Source organism: Panthera tigris, chromosome A1 (assembly GCF_018350195.1).
Source record: "Panthera tigris isolate Pti1 chromosome A1, P.tigris_Pti1_mat1.1, whole genome shotgun sequence".
NCBI classification, from domain to species: domain Eukaryota; kingdom Metazoa; phylum Chordata; class Mammalia; order Carnivora; family Felidae; genus Panthera; species Panthera tigris.
The window spans coordinates 51169735-51184745 of NC_056660.1; the positions used below are offsets into that span (position 1 = coordinate 51169735).

The window sequence follows — 15011 nt, forward strand, 5'->3', positions numbered from 1 at the left end:
TCCCAGTTTCTGGTGGTTTTCAGGCACCCTTTGGCATTTCTGAGTTGGTATAAGCATCATCCAGATCTCTCCCTCCATCTTTAGACGGTGTTCTCCCTGAGGGCATGTCTGTCCACATTTCCCCTTCTTAAGAGAACACCAGTCATATAACATATGTGGCCCTTTCTACTCCAGTATGACCTCCTCCTAACCTAACTAATTACATCTGCGTTGTCCCTATTTCCAAATAAAGTTGCATCTGAGGCACTGTGGGTTAGGGCTTCAACATATGAATTTTGGGGGCACACAATTCAACCCATACAAGCAGCAGAGGAGAGAACGGAGTCCAGCACCAGGCTGGGCTCTGCTATGGGCTCCCAGTGCACCACTGCCTCCAGGCTGTGATGAACCCGTATGACTGGGTGAGGATATGACTGACAAGTTCTCCGTAAACTTTAAGGGATAAAAGGGTTGTTTATACTTCAATGTTTTGTCGCTAGCAATAATTGTAACTAAAATTATAGACCGTGTGGAGGGCACCTTGTTCTACAAAATCCATGCTAGGAATGTCAACAATCATTTAACTTATTGGGTGATTATTGTGTGCCAGATATTGTTCTAGGATCTGGGGGTATGTCAGTGCACAAAAATGGAGCTTACGATGACCTTCAAAGAAGCAGACACATGTGGAGAACTCCTACAGTCTATGCCATCTCTACCACACAAAGAAAAATAAGTCTCCGATTTGGTTTTGCTTTAGGGGATCCAAAATTGTTTTTATGGAATCAGCCCCTAGAATATCTCCACCAAACATTTCCATGTTCTAATGCGTCTTACTTTTCCAATTCAACAATTGGAAACAAGAGTTTATTAAACAATGTGCTTGTTTAGTATTAGATTGTTTTATTTCCCAAAATTTTCATCTGCTGTGCAGAAAATATATTTACATATATTTTATATTATTCATATATGCATAACTATTAAACATGTTGAGCAATCACAACTTGGAATTACATCTAACTTATCTGTTAAAATATTTTCTTTTTAAGCCTCCTCATCTATAGGTGACTTCCAATTATATGAACTGCCAAATATGGATTATATTTCTAGTTTATAACCTTCTTTCCCCTCAGGCAGTTAGCTTTCTCTTTATGAGTGATACCTTTCATGGAGCTACCGAAGTGGGGGAAATATTAACTAGGAGTTTTGGTAGTTACTATTGTTTCCTGAGTATTTTAAGACCCATCCAATTTTGTCTTAATAGATAATAACTGGTACTTAGAAATATTTATTATCTCCAAAAACTTATGTTCATCTTCTATGTATTATTCCAATATTAATGTAAATTATCATTACAATTAGAAACTGGTTATATAACTGTGTAAAAATACAGAAGGTTTATTCATGAGTTACTATCTCATGCTTTCAATGCCCATTGAGCTTCTGGATCTCTGTTTGCATAGAACTGGTAGTGCTTGGCTATATGCCCTTACAATTTATGCATTGCTGGATGTAATTTACATGGAAGATAAAATGAGTCACAATGCTCCTATTTCTGGTTCCTGGATTAGGTCCATAGCACCAGAACTAAGGGAAAGAGAAGATTATTGGACTAGGTTGATCAATTTAGCTATCCATTCCTTTTTTTAGAGGCACAGATTATTAATATAATGGCTAAACTGAAAGATTTCTCTTTGAGGATCAGAGCTAATGTCATGCCAAGCTTTCAGGGGAAGGAGGGAATAATAACAATACAGCAATGCCTTTGATTTCTAAAATGCTTTTCTTTGGAAGAGCTCAGGGTAAGCTTCTGTTTCTCACCTTTAATGCCAGTGTATTCCTAGGGCTGAAAAAGAGCCTTTTTAGTGAAAGCTGAAAAATAGAAGCAATCATTAAATGATAAAAGAAGCAAAGGCTTAAAAAAGAAATCTTTGTCCCCAGAAGAACACAAAGAAAATGAAAATAGGTCAAAAATATAAAAATGGGGGACTATGGTTTTTAATACTAGCTAATAGCTCAGTGCTAACCTTATTTCCCTCATCCCTCACTTATACACTTGTCTCCTCCTCTCTTTTCCCTTTCTCATGTCTTCTGTAACAGAATTACCCCTTAATACTAACACTCTTACTCTCTTTTCTGTTCATTTTGTGAACCTTCATTTTTCCCATCACCAAATCTTTCCCAGAGATTTCATTTTCTCTCACACACCCCTGTCTTTGCAGCACATTTGAAAAGACCTCCAGACTTCCCAGCCATTGTGGGAGTGAGTCCTTTTCTTCAACCTTTTCCCCCCTTGACCTCTCCGTGGCCTTTGACACCATGGATCATCCCCATTCCCCCAGTTGTTCCTTTCTTGACTTACAGAATATGGAAAAATCAAAGTTATTTGTGTTTAGATTAAAAATTTGTGTTGGGATTGTATTTGGATTAAAATCTATTACAGGTTTGATGTAAGCTGCCTTAAGAAGGTAGTCAAGCTTTTTTGTCAGCAGAAGAACCCATGATATCACACCTTTATCTATATTTATATGTATACATCTATCAATAGCTAAGACTATATAAGACTGTGTTTATGTCTGTATCTATTTCTGTATCTACACCTATAACTATAGCTGCATGTAATTCTGTATCAATTAGCATGAGACTGGTGAGTTCAATTAGAGATTAAATGAGAGAATTTAATTTTCTAAAATAACCATATATTATACCAAACAGAGAGAAAAAAAGCAATTTTTTCAAACAGGTATCATTTTATGTATGATATACATTAGTTTTATGGTGAGAGGTTAAGATCTGGGGATCAAACAGAATTTTGGAGTTAAGAGTTAAATATCTTTGAAAGCCTCTTGCCTTTTTTAAAAAAAATAAGATTAAAGAGAGAAGCTATAATTCATGATAATAAGACATAGCATGTAAATTTTGGAACTTAAGTCAAAACTTTTCTAGCTGGTTTCTAAGGCAGCTCCTTGGTCATTGGGATGAAAATATTCTCTGACCTCCTCTACCTTCTTTTGTCAGAAGGGAAACAACCAGCACAGCATTTTGAATGACCAAGCTACGTCAACAAGATTATTTCTTTTGAAATCTTCTTATCCAGTTCCCCCAGAACTTATAATTTCTTTTCATTTTAATTAAGACTGAATCAAGATTTTAGCTTTTATAATTGCTCTTCCCTGTTACTGTCATCTGTCTCTCCTCCTACCTCTGTGATCAAATCCCTGCTTCACTGGTTTCCTTCTCTTTCCATGTTCAAACCCCTTTCATCTTAAAATATAAACTTCTTAAAAATTAATAGCCTAATTATACAAATTCATTTGACAGGCACCTGATCTCTTCATCACAACCAAAATTTTGAGAAAAATTGATGATACTTGCCATCTTTATTTTCTGGTTCTCATCATCATTAGTTCACAGAAACAGCTCTCCTCAAGGTCACTAATGACCTTCTGATAAATTCTTGCTGACATATCAGCCTCTGTGACTACTTGACCTTTCAAAAGGCATCACTGGCTGTTTTTGCCTTTAGGATATTTCTCTTCTATCTTTTGAGAAACTTCTCCTCCCCCCCCATCCCCCATCCCAAATATACTCCTGGCTTTCATTTCTTTAACCATTCTTTCTCAGTCTCCTTTACTATCTCATCCTTTACCAATCCTTAATTGTTGATGCTCCTAAAACCTCAAAGTACTTCCTTTCCTCTCATTCTGTATTTTGCCCCTCCACAGGTCACCCATGCCCAAAGCTTCAATGGCCATGTGTGTGCTCTTAACTCCTTCATTTATATCCACTCCACACCTCTTCTCTGAGTTACTTTAGATAGCCAACTGCCTGCTCAACACCTTCATTTAACTTTTTCAAAAGCATTGCAAACCTAACAGGAAATTCATAATTTTTCACACTAACCTGATGCTCTATCTTAATTAATAACATTATCCTTCAGCCTGTTGACACTCTTGAAAACTTGAACTTATTTTTCACATTTTTCTTTGCTTAATCATCAATATCCAATCCATCTAGTAAATCTTATCAATTTAGCTCCAGAATGACTCTTGCATCCATATACCTCCTTCATTTTTTTCATCATATCTCCTTTGGACTCCAGTAGTAGCTACCTGGATATTCTCCCTTCATCCACCCTGATACCCACTGCCCTGATCTCTTCTCCACACAGCTGCCCAAGTGATATTTATAAAAGGTAATTGAAACATGTCACCCTCCTAAAGAAAAATATGACTTATCATTGTTCTTAAAATAAAGACTCCCATCCTTAGCACTGACCGCCTGCTATTCCCTGGCTTCCATCCCTCATAACTCCACTTTGCTCTCTGTTCTAGTAAGGTAATTGGTTTTAAATGCACCATACCTTCTATAGACCCTTAGCGTATAAGGTCATGTCTGCTTAGAATCCTATCTTCTCCGCCAGTTGGGGCCCTTATGTTCCTGTGGCCATATTTTCATTTAGTTTCTCTTCAGAATATCACTTCTGACTCATGTCTGTTCTGTTCTGTCTGCTTCACACTAACTCAGGTATAGGAGACGGCAGCTTCCCGCCTTGATTTGTCCTAATACCACTTGTATAAGATTTTAATAAAAATGAACTGCTAACAGTCCATTGTAGAAGCCCAGACCAAACTAGGTCAAATGTGATTTTACAAATTCCTGTTCTTTAGTTCTTTGACCACACCTGTTATTGGTTATTTCTTCTTGGCTGACATTTCTCTACAGGCCTGATTCAGTTGCTCTTTTGCTCAGTAGCCTCTCATGCCTTCTTTCTTCCATCTCTCTTTTTCTCCCCCCACCCCCACATTCTCCTCTCCCCTCTTACCTCCACTCCTCAGTTTTATATTCATTATTTGTGTGGGTGGTCTAGTTCTCTCTTTGCTGTGCCAGGCTCTCCTCAGAGAATCTCATCCCCACCACCAAACTTGATGATATAGTTACTCTTTGAGAGGCACTTTATCCTACCTTTTATAACATAAAATTATTTTGTGTCACAATAATATAAACATTCAGTCATCCACACTTAAATCATCAAAACTGTCACTGGCCTATCTCCTGTATTTCTCTTATTCAATAGTCATCATAGTGATTTTGAGGGATCTGGATGCTGATCGAGAAAAAAAATATGACCACTGGGGGGCAGTTGCACACTCCGAGCCTTATTTGGATGGTGCTTTGACGGGTTTGCCTGGGGAGCCAGTCACTCTGGGCATAAAACTTTCCAAAACAACTGCACAGGAGCTGCCATTCAGAAGGGAAGGAGGGCAAGGGAACTCTGAAAGAAAAGGAGATTCACAGAGGGGGCTTTCCTGTCCAGGTGATGCCCTCAGCAGCATGGCCGCAGGGGTTTGGGGTCCTTTATGGCTCTCAAAGTTGGATAATATGGATGCACAAATAATCACAACACAAGATCAGCTATGGTATCATAAGAAAAACATCAACATTCTCTGGGAGCTCTGATGTGGTGGGGAAAGCTTCTAGAAGGGGGTTCAGGGAAAAGGTCCTGAAAGAGGTGTGGCATTTGGGGGAAAGAGAGGAATTACATAATACTAAGTTTTCAAGCCCAGGGTGATATTTTAAGTGTAGTGATGCCACCGATCAGTACAGGAAGAAACAGGAGCAGAATGGGATACACAATTGGTCTTAAGAGGCTGTCATTGATTTGAGCAGGTACAGTCTGGGATACTGAAAGGATATATTTGTGGAGGTAATTACCGAACAGTGAGAAATGAGGGAGGTGCTCAGGTAAGAGGTTGGTTATATTTGTGGAGGTAATTACCGAACAGTGAGAAATGAGGGAGGTGCTCAGGTAAGAGGTTGGTGCCAGAGATCCAGGTTTGGGAATGATCCCAGAGATTTTAAATATGGTATCTTCCAAGTGAAGTTACCTATGGAGAAAATACTAAATTTGAAGACAATGAAAGTGGAACTTTGATGTGTGTCTACACATAAGGGGTTGAGGGAAGAACCAGAAAATGAGACTGTAACTAGTGCAATTACATGGTAAAGATGAAGTGTAATACGAGGTTGGTTGTGGCGAGGCAGAGTGAATGGATACATTCTACATCCAAAATCAATCATCCTTCAAAGTCTGGTATGAATCTTACTTCCACCACATACCCTTCTCAGCCCACGAGGTTGTTTTTGTCATCTGAATTCAGAAAGCTTATTGTCTGCAATTCTCACTTGGCAATTAATTGTGCATGACCTTAGAACATTACTTATTTTCATGGTGTACTTAGCTAGATGGCATCGTCTTATAATTTTTTGAGTCATCTGTATGACTTCATCCATAGTAACTTATCAATAAGTACATATTGATAAATGTATTGTAATGTTTCTCAGTAACTACAAAATAGGGGATTCCCTCAAACCATTATCATATTTATCTTTTTGTTGTTAGGCTTTATTCTATATGCTTAAATTATTATTAATTATTATATATATATAAAATATATAAAAATATATTATTAGGCTTTATTCTATATGCTTAAATTATTCTATATGCTTAAATTAAATAATACATATATAATCTCCCCTCACTTCCCCTGTCTGTATCTGTGTCTCTGTGTCTGTGTCTGTCTCTCTGTCTTTCCAAAACAATTGTTGATCTCTGACTAAATGCTAGGAGCTCACTTTGCTAAAAGCCAGGAATACAGAGATGTGTAAGACCTAGTCCCAATTTCAAGAAAGACAAAGTGTATAAGGAAGTCAGTTTGAGCCAGGAGTACTAAACATGAAGACTGGCCCTAGTTAAGAGTGAGTCCCTGAGGGTATGATAAACACAGAAGTTGCAATAGCCACAAAATATGTGGACCAAGGAGAGGGAGACAGTAGAGAATGTGTTCGAGGTATAGTAGGATTAAAAGAGATGCTTAAGGTAAACCTTAAAGAGTAAGCAAGAGAAAGCTAGGTACAGAGATGAGGTAGGGGTGGAACCATTCCAAGAAGAAAGGAGAGGAGGGGCAAATGTTCTAATACCAGAGAGCATGGTGTGTGTGTCCGTGTGTGTATGTTTGTGTGTGTGTGTGTGTGTGTGTGTGTGTGTGTGTATAGAACTATGGGACTTCTATCCAAGAAGCATTCTCTGCATTCTTCTTTATCAGTTATGTTTAGTCATAGCAGGAAATCTAGTAATTACAAATTCAATGTCATTTCGAAAAATGTCTAGATAACCATTTATAGATACACATTTATAATTTGTGATAAGCTTAGGTACCTTTTCAGAATATCATGTTTCTTTTTTGTGTTAATGCTTTGCTATTGTGTAATTTGAGCTCTGGCTGTGCTTGAGATTGTGATATATATCATAGAAAGTACAAATGTCATCGCTGTGGATAATTATTAGGTAAGAGCCAGTGAAGTCTGCCTTTCCCACTTTCTGCTTTTTGAATATGAATCAGAAAGCAATCTGTTAGCAATCGCTAGTGTATGCCTTCAGTTTTCAAGTTGTTAAACTTTTCCTCATTTTTGAGTCCTTCACAAGATCGATAAGATAACCTTTGCCAGCCTTGAGCCAGGGCATGGATAATAGACTCCATTCATGGGAGATATTCAGTCACATCATGATGAAATATGGGCACAGCATTTCTAGGAAGTTGATGTTGAAGTTACTTCCAATTTCAGAACCAACTGTTCAATGTTTGTATTCTGTTTATGATACATTCAAGTGTTCCTATGTTTTTATGTGACTTAGAGAGCCCGTGGTTAAATGGCATGTGGAGCTCATTTAAGAAACTTAGTGAAGCTGAATTAAGGTAGTTTCTGAACAGACAATAAGAATGTTTATGATGTTACCCATTATGGCGATTCAGGACCACCGATGAAGCCAATTCCACCACCACCACCACTACCAAAACACCAATCTGGTTTTTTCTGGAATTGTTTCAGAAGACAGAGAAGAAAATACATAGCTTCCGATAAAATTAAAATAGTGGAAACACACCTAAGAAATTTCCCTAGGAAATTACCACATAGTTAAATGCTTGCTATGTACTTTTATAATTTCTCATCTGTATTTGTTCAACCTCTTCTTCAGTGGCTTTTATTGTCAGTGAGTTGATTGGTAGAGTTGAAGGAGGAAAGAAAATCCTGATTGAGATGTGAGTTGCCATGGCAACTACAGTTATATTTTTCTGTGTGTAACTATAAATGGTAAAATGTAACCCTTCTAATTATGCTGCTACATTTTTAACTCTATTGGTACCAGACCCTCTGCAAAGTTTGTTGTCATGGTAAATTAAATCTATATGTTTCATTTGTATCCCAACAAAAGTCTTTATTTTAATTAGAATCTGTTTTGCAAAAATTAAGATTCTAAAACTCTTAGTAAAATATCAAACTACAGTGATTTTAAAATCTAATCTGGATGCCTACAAATAGCCCTTCTGGACATTCAAAATAATGAAAATGTTAACCTGAATCAAGGTTTATTATTTTTGAAGTGTGTCATTTGAATAGAATGAAAAGAAAGCAAATTAAAAATGTGCCAGTGGAGGGCTTAAGCTTTATTTAGCAGAAAGTTGCTTTTTCCTCAGTCCTATGAAGTCAACATAGACAGGCTCTGCTCTCCTAATGCTAGTTTTAAGTAACTCATGCATTCAAACAACAACCATCAAAGACATCCCTGCTCCCCACCTCCCATCCAGATTCACCACCTCTGCTCCCTTGGAGCCCCTGTTGCCTCTATTGCTGCCCCAGGTTGCTCCTTGAACTATGATGAAGCGGCAAACCCTCAGACTCAGAAGCAGGAGCAAGGAAAAAGCTGTGAGAATCAGGGTATGGAGGGGCAAGGGTCCTGCCGAAACCATCACCCTCCAGGTTACAGCTCCCTCTGTCCCAGCCATAAAAACAGTTTGATTTTTTTAAAAAAGTGATTTCACCCTGTAATAGTATTGTCTGAAGGTCTATCAAATAGAGATTGTAAATCTCACCTCTAAAAGCCATGAAAATTCTGAGAGATTAAAGGGGCTGTCTGTGGCGATTCAAATCTTAGTGTCAATTACATAAATCATGTTTTTTTCCTGGTAAAACTGAGCAGAATTTGGACAGGCTGAAGGATGGTGGCTTGAATTTCATGAATAGGGGATGGCTTTGGAGGAAGAAGACTCGGAGGGAGAGAGTCCTAGGTGTGGTATAGTGTAAGTGACAGGAGCATACTGTGGCATAGACTAGGCTTCCAAGAACGTAGGAGGAGGGTAGTGGGAAAAGTGGGTGAGGGGTGTGTGCAAGGGCCCACATTTTACTTAAGAGTGTCTGCACACTTGGGGGCACTGCTTTGTCCTCTGATCTTTCTTCTTCCTCTGTCAGAAATAGACGGAATATTAGATACATGGAATCACAGTATGTATATAGCCTTTTGAATATGGCTCTTGCACTTAGCACAATGGATGTGGGGTTCATCCATGCTGTTCCGTGTATCAGTAGCTTATTCCTTTTCATTGCTGAGTAGTATTCCATTATTTCGAGCTATACAGTTCATTTACCCATTCAACTGGTGAAGGAAATTCAGGTTGTTTTCATAGGCTCTAAGAGTTCACATATGGGTTTTCGTGTGTACCTATTTCTTGGTGTGTGGGATTGCTAGGTCATATGGTAAGCATTTGTTTAACTTTATAAGAAACTTCTGAGCAGTTTTTATTTATTTATTTATTTATTTTTAAATTTTTTTTTTAACGTTTATTTATTTTTGAGACAGAGAGAGACAGAGCATGCACGGGGGAGGGTCAGAGAGAGAGGGAGACACAGAATCTGAAACAGGCTCCAGGCTCTGAGCCGTCAGCACAGAGCCCGACGCGGGGCTCGAACCCACGGACAGTGAAATCGTGACCTGAGCCGAAGTCGGACGCTTAGCCGACTGAGCCACCCAGGCGCCCCTGAGCAGTTTTTAAAGTGACTATTCTATTTTGCACCCCACCAGCAACACACGAGAGTTCAAGTTGTTTCACTTCCTTAACATTACTTAGTACTGTCAGCTTTTAAAAGAATTATTTTAGCCATTCTGATATGTGTGGAGTGCATCTCATCCTGGCTGTAATTTACATTTCCCTAAAGACTAGTGATGTCAAGAATCTTCTGATTCGTTTATTTGTCGTCTGTACATCTTCTCTGGTTAAATATCTGTTCAACCTATTTGGCCTATTTTTTCAATGGGTGGCTTGTTTCCTTACCACATATTTGCGAGTTTTAAAAACTTATGTACTGCTTACAAGTCCTAAGTCAGATATGTGATTTGCATGTATTTTTCTCCCAATGTGTCTTGGGAGAAAAATCCTTCTCTTAACAATGTATTTTTGCAGAGCAAAAGTTTTTATTTAACGAAGTCCGGTTTATCAGGTTATTGTTATTTTTTTAGTAAACTGTGCTGTTGGTGTCATATCTGAGAGCCCTCTGCCTAACCCACAGCCACAAAGATTTTTCTTCTAAGAGTTTTATACTTGTATGTTTTATACACAGGTCTATGATTCATTTTAAATAGATTTTTTTTTGAGAGACAGTGAGAGTGAGAGCAAGAGAGCGAGAGAGCGAGAGAGCGTGCGCACGAGAGAGCATGCACAAGCAGGGGAAGGACAGAAGGAGAGGGAGAGAGAGAATCTTAAGCAAGCCCCATGCTCAGTGCAGAGCCTAACATGGGGCTTGATCTCACCACTGTGAGATCATGATCTGAGCCAAAATCAAGAGTCAGATACTTAACTGACTGAACCACTCAGGGGGCCCCTGGAGTAGACTCTTTTTCAATGCTAAAAAATTTTAGAACTTCACCTGATAGTAATTGGACTGTTCTTATTATGTCTTTGAGAAAATATCTAGGGACCAAAAGTTGCTATGAATTTAACAATACTTAAAATTTCTGTCTCTTTGTGTCTATTGGCTAGCTAAAGTTTACATATTTTCTTATAGAGCAATTAAATTATGTTAATTTAAATTGTATTAACCACAACCACATCTACATACATTTGGAAAGTGCAGTATATCAATGTGCAAGGTGCTTAGTCTATAGCAAGTACTTGGGGCTTGGTGGAATTAAGGATGCCTTGTAATAACTCTGCCTTCCCACAGTCATGTAGTGGTTTGCCAGCCACAGATCTGGACAGATCTTCTCCTTTTGTAGATAAAGAAGCATAGGTTCAGAGAATCAGCCCTCTTTCTAGGGTCCAACTGAGTTAGTGGCAAAGCTAGTCTAAAACGTAGGTCTCTGGAATTTTGAGGAAGGTGCATGCTCTATTGCTGTGTTATGGTTTCTTGAAATGGCCCCTGGCCACTAGGAAGTGAGACTTCATTATAGTAATCATTCTTTTGAACATGTGCATTATGTTCTATAAGCTCTTTGAGATCAGGGACCACATCTTTTCTAGCTTTTGAATGCCCAGTTTTGCTCATATGTTTCTATGTGTCCTAATATTAAAGCTGGGGCATTTGTGGAATAAATGCTTGTTGAGCTAATGACTCCTTCCTTGGGCAAGAAAGTAATGCATGACAACATATTGCTATTAGATTTTCACTGGGAATACTGGTGTATTGGTATTGGTCTGATCCAGTATGATCTAGAGAATAACACATGAGATTCAACATCAGAAAAACTAAGCTGAAACCCTGGCTGGCTGAACTACGTACTAGCACCGTGACGTAGGGCAGATTACTTAACCTTTGGGACTCATCGAAAGACAAAACAAAACAAAACAAAACAAAACAAAACAAAACAAAAAACAAAACATACTCCATGAGATAGATGTATGAATGGAATAAAATAATGCTTGTGAGAGCTTGACCAAGTTAGTGTGGTACTGAAACTCAAAAACTAGAAGTTCCATCTCCTTTGTCACTTTGTGGGAATAAAAATTCAGTGTGTGAAAAACAAAGCCTAAGCATGATGGAAGTTGAAAACAAAACTCACAGTTAAATGTTAGACTCGATTATTCTTGTTTCAATCTAGGCATGTGCTGTAGTAATGAAATGCTTTTCACGAGAGTGTGCAGACAGAAGTCCCAGAGCCAGGCATGTTTTGCAAAAAAGCCATGATGAAGAGAAGTGATTTTTGTAGCAGCACAAGAAAAAGAAGTAATATAAACTGCTTCATGATGTCATTTCTATTAGCTCTAGCCTTCGGGCTCATCTACAAATTTTCCCATTTCTTATGAAAGCTGTCTTTTTTATTCCCAGAAGTTATTCCTTACAATTATAGTCACTCATGTGGTGGCATGGATCCTGCAAAGGTCTTGTCGGCTTGAAGGAAAGACGGGGTAGAGCCAGGGGTCAACTTATCCAAGCTTAAATATTGCATCTCACAGTGGTATTCAAAGAGGATCGTTCCACATGCATGTCTCTTGTTTCCTTCTCTTCAAAACATTCTGGGCCACAGCTTCCTGCCTCGCTCTTGCATTTTAATCCCCTGGCTTGGCATTACATCAAGCTCCTGGCATGGCATGAATGACTTCTCTCATTGCCCCTAAGGGCTTGGGTTCTGTCATCTGTGGCTGTCATTGCAGAGATGCAAATGAAAGCTCCTTTGAGGTGAATTGAAGTCAATGTGGCATTGCCTAGCCCCAGCCCAGCAGGGCTCTAAATGCAGCACCTTCCGAAATAAATATTCCCCTCTGTTTTTCTTGGCCTTCACAACTGCACACCCACCTTTTCTTTCCAGGGTAGTCCCCAAACCATATCTGTACTGTGTACTACTTCCGTATCCATACCTGCTTCCCAGATATACCCAGTCAATATCACCTGCCTCTTTGAGGGCTTAGCCATTCTAACATGGAGGAACTTTAGCTTTTCATCAGTGTGATTCTGGCATAGGCAAACTTTGGCACCATTCTATTTCTCCTTTTTGCAATCCTCCTTTTCATCTTTTTATCTCTCTCCTGCCTGTTCTCAGACATCCAGTGTCCTGTGCAGACTTACTATTTCCCAGGACTGACCACCTTCTTACCTCTTTCATCTACCCCTGGAAGAAAAGCATATAATCAGTGAATCCACCCAGGTACACTAAAGACACGTTATCACTTGTGATATCCCATTATCCCCAACACAGGGATATTTTTTGAAAAGAGAAGGTTATGGCATTTCATATAAAATAATATCTAATTATAAAATCTAACACTAAACCAGAATGGGGAGACTATTTTTTTAGGTAAATTGTTTTTCAGGTTTTAAAACCTAAACAGGTTTTAAACGTTTCAAGCTGCCCTTCAGTTCTCATTTCCTTCCTCAACAAATAGAAATGCATCCAATCATTCCCTCTTTCAACACATCTGTATTGGGCACCTAAATCATACACAATCCTAGTATTTAGGATATAACTATACTTATAAGAACTTTCAGCCCAGTATGGAGACAGAAAATTATGTGTAATCCAGATCAGTGTGGTATGGGCCTAAAGAGGGTATGCTGTGGGGAGACATAGGGATGTATCCAGCACAGGTTTGGGTGCCACAAGGGACAGTAATGACTAAGCCAAGTCTGAAGCTACAGGAAGAAGTATCCAGGGGAAAGGGAGAAGCAGGTAGTCCAGAGAACAGAGGGAATATGGTGATAGGGTGGTTAGGAGTGCAAGGGTTAGGAGTGCAACACCTACAGTGTTGGGTTTATGTGGGGTAACAAAAGCCACAGCACTAGGTGTATAGTGAGCACTTACAGTGAGCCAGGCAGTGCTCGAATTCTTTGCAGGCCCTTCTCCTGGGTTCAATGCCACCATCAATACAAGGAGCAGGCGACTGACCATACTCTGTGCACTGCCCATCACCCAGACAATCACTAACACATCACACTCTGCTGAGAAAGATTTAGGACTGATTGCATCACCTCCTCCATCTCTATGGCCACAGATCCCCATGAGAAGCTCGGTCTGATCATTTCTTGTCACCTTGAGTAGCCCCACAGAGCTCTGTCCATCACTGACCCTGACCCAAACTAGCAGCAGCCTAAGCACTCAACCTTCCACAGTACCTCCCTGGATGTGTCATCTATTACCATCAAAACTGGCTGCTCTGCAGTCTTGTCTTTGAATAGCACTCATCTGTTTGTTGAGCTCTTCCAGAAGACTCTGCTTCCATGGGGTCCAGAAGAAGAGGAGAGGTCCTGTCTGCTCTTCATTGCTACTTCCTATCAATGTTAGCTTTCTCCTCCCTAAAGATACCCTATCTTCCTTGAAATTATGGCATCATGAGCTTCTCTTCATCATTGCAGTCAATTGAAGGTCTCAGAGTCACTCACCACCCCTCTTTCAAGATTCTGGCACCAGGCTCATGGTCTCTGTCACACCTGCCTCCTGCCATAATGCTTGGTGATTTTCAAACCCATGTGGAGGATCCTTCCCCCAACTGGCCTCTCACTTTTTTGATCTCCTCTCCAATATTCTTGTCCTTTGCCCTACCTCAGCTATCCATACATCTTGCCTTTGTAAGTAACCATATGCATTTCAAAGTTTTTCCATTCTGCTTCTACTTTGTCTCTACTCCATTCAGCCCACTCTCTCCAGTCCTCTGATTCTAGAAATTTCTCAGCCTCAGCCCCACCAATCACCAATCCACTGATTTTTCACATTGCCTCTACCCTCATATCCTCTGTTCCCTCCATGTGCATCTCAGATCCCACAGTCCTTCCTTATAATCACTTCCTCATACCCCCCTTCCCTTCCTTTGCCCTCATTCTCTTTGTTGCACTCACTTGGCTGAATTATAAGCTTAGTTAAATCCACCTCTCTGTTTCACCTGTTTCTGCCCCCTAAGCAGCTGAATATGGCAAGAGAAAACAATGGCAGCTAGTTTTATTTTAATTCAATGGCCACGAACCTCCATTGAGCTACTGGTGTTGCCCAGAGATCCCTAGGATATCATGGGGGAGGGTTTATGGAGCCAAACTTCCTGGTTCAGATTCCTCCCTCTGCCACTTACCAGCTGTATCATTAGGGATATTTATCTTCACTTTCTGAGCCTCAGTCTTCTCATGTATAAGGTAGAAAGAAGAATGATACTTATCTCTGGGATCACAGTGAGGATTAAATGAGAGAGCTCTCTGTGTTTCCATCTATGACCAAC

At 39.5% G+C, this 15011-nt stretch overlaps 1 protein-coding gene across 3 annotated transcripts in view; it reads left to right on the forward strand.

Moving 5' to 3' along the window:
- Positions 1-15011, forward strand: part of SCEL (sciellin) — a 162702-nt gene that overhangs the window by 83825 nt on the left and 63866 nt on the right. The window lies entirely within an intron of this gene.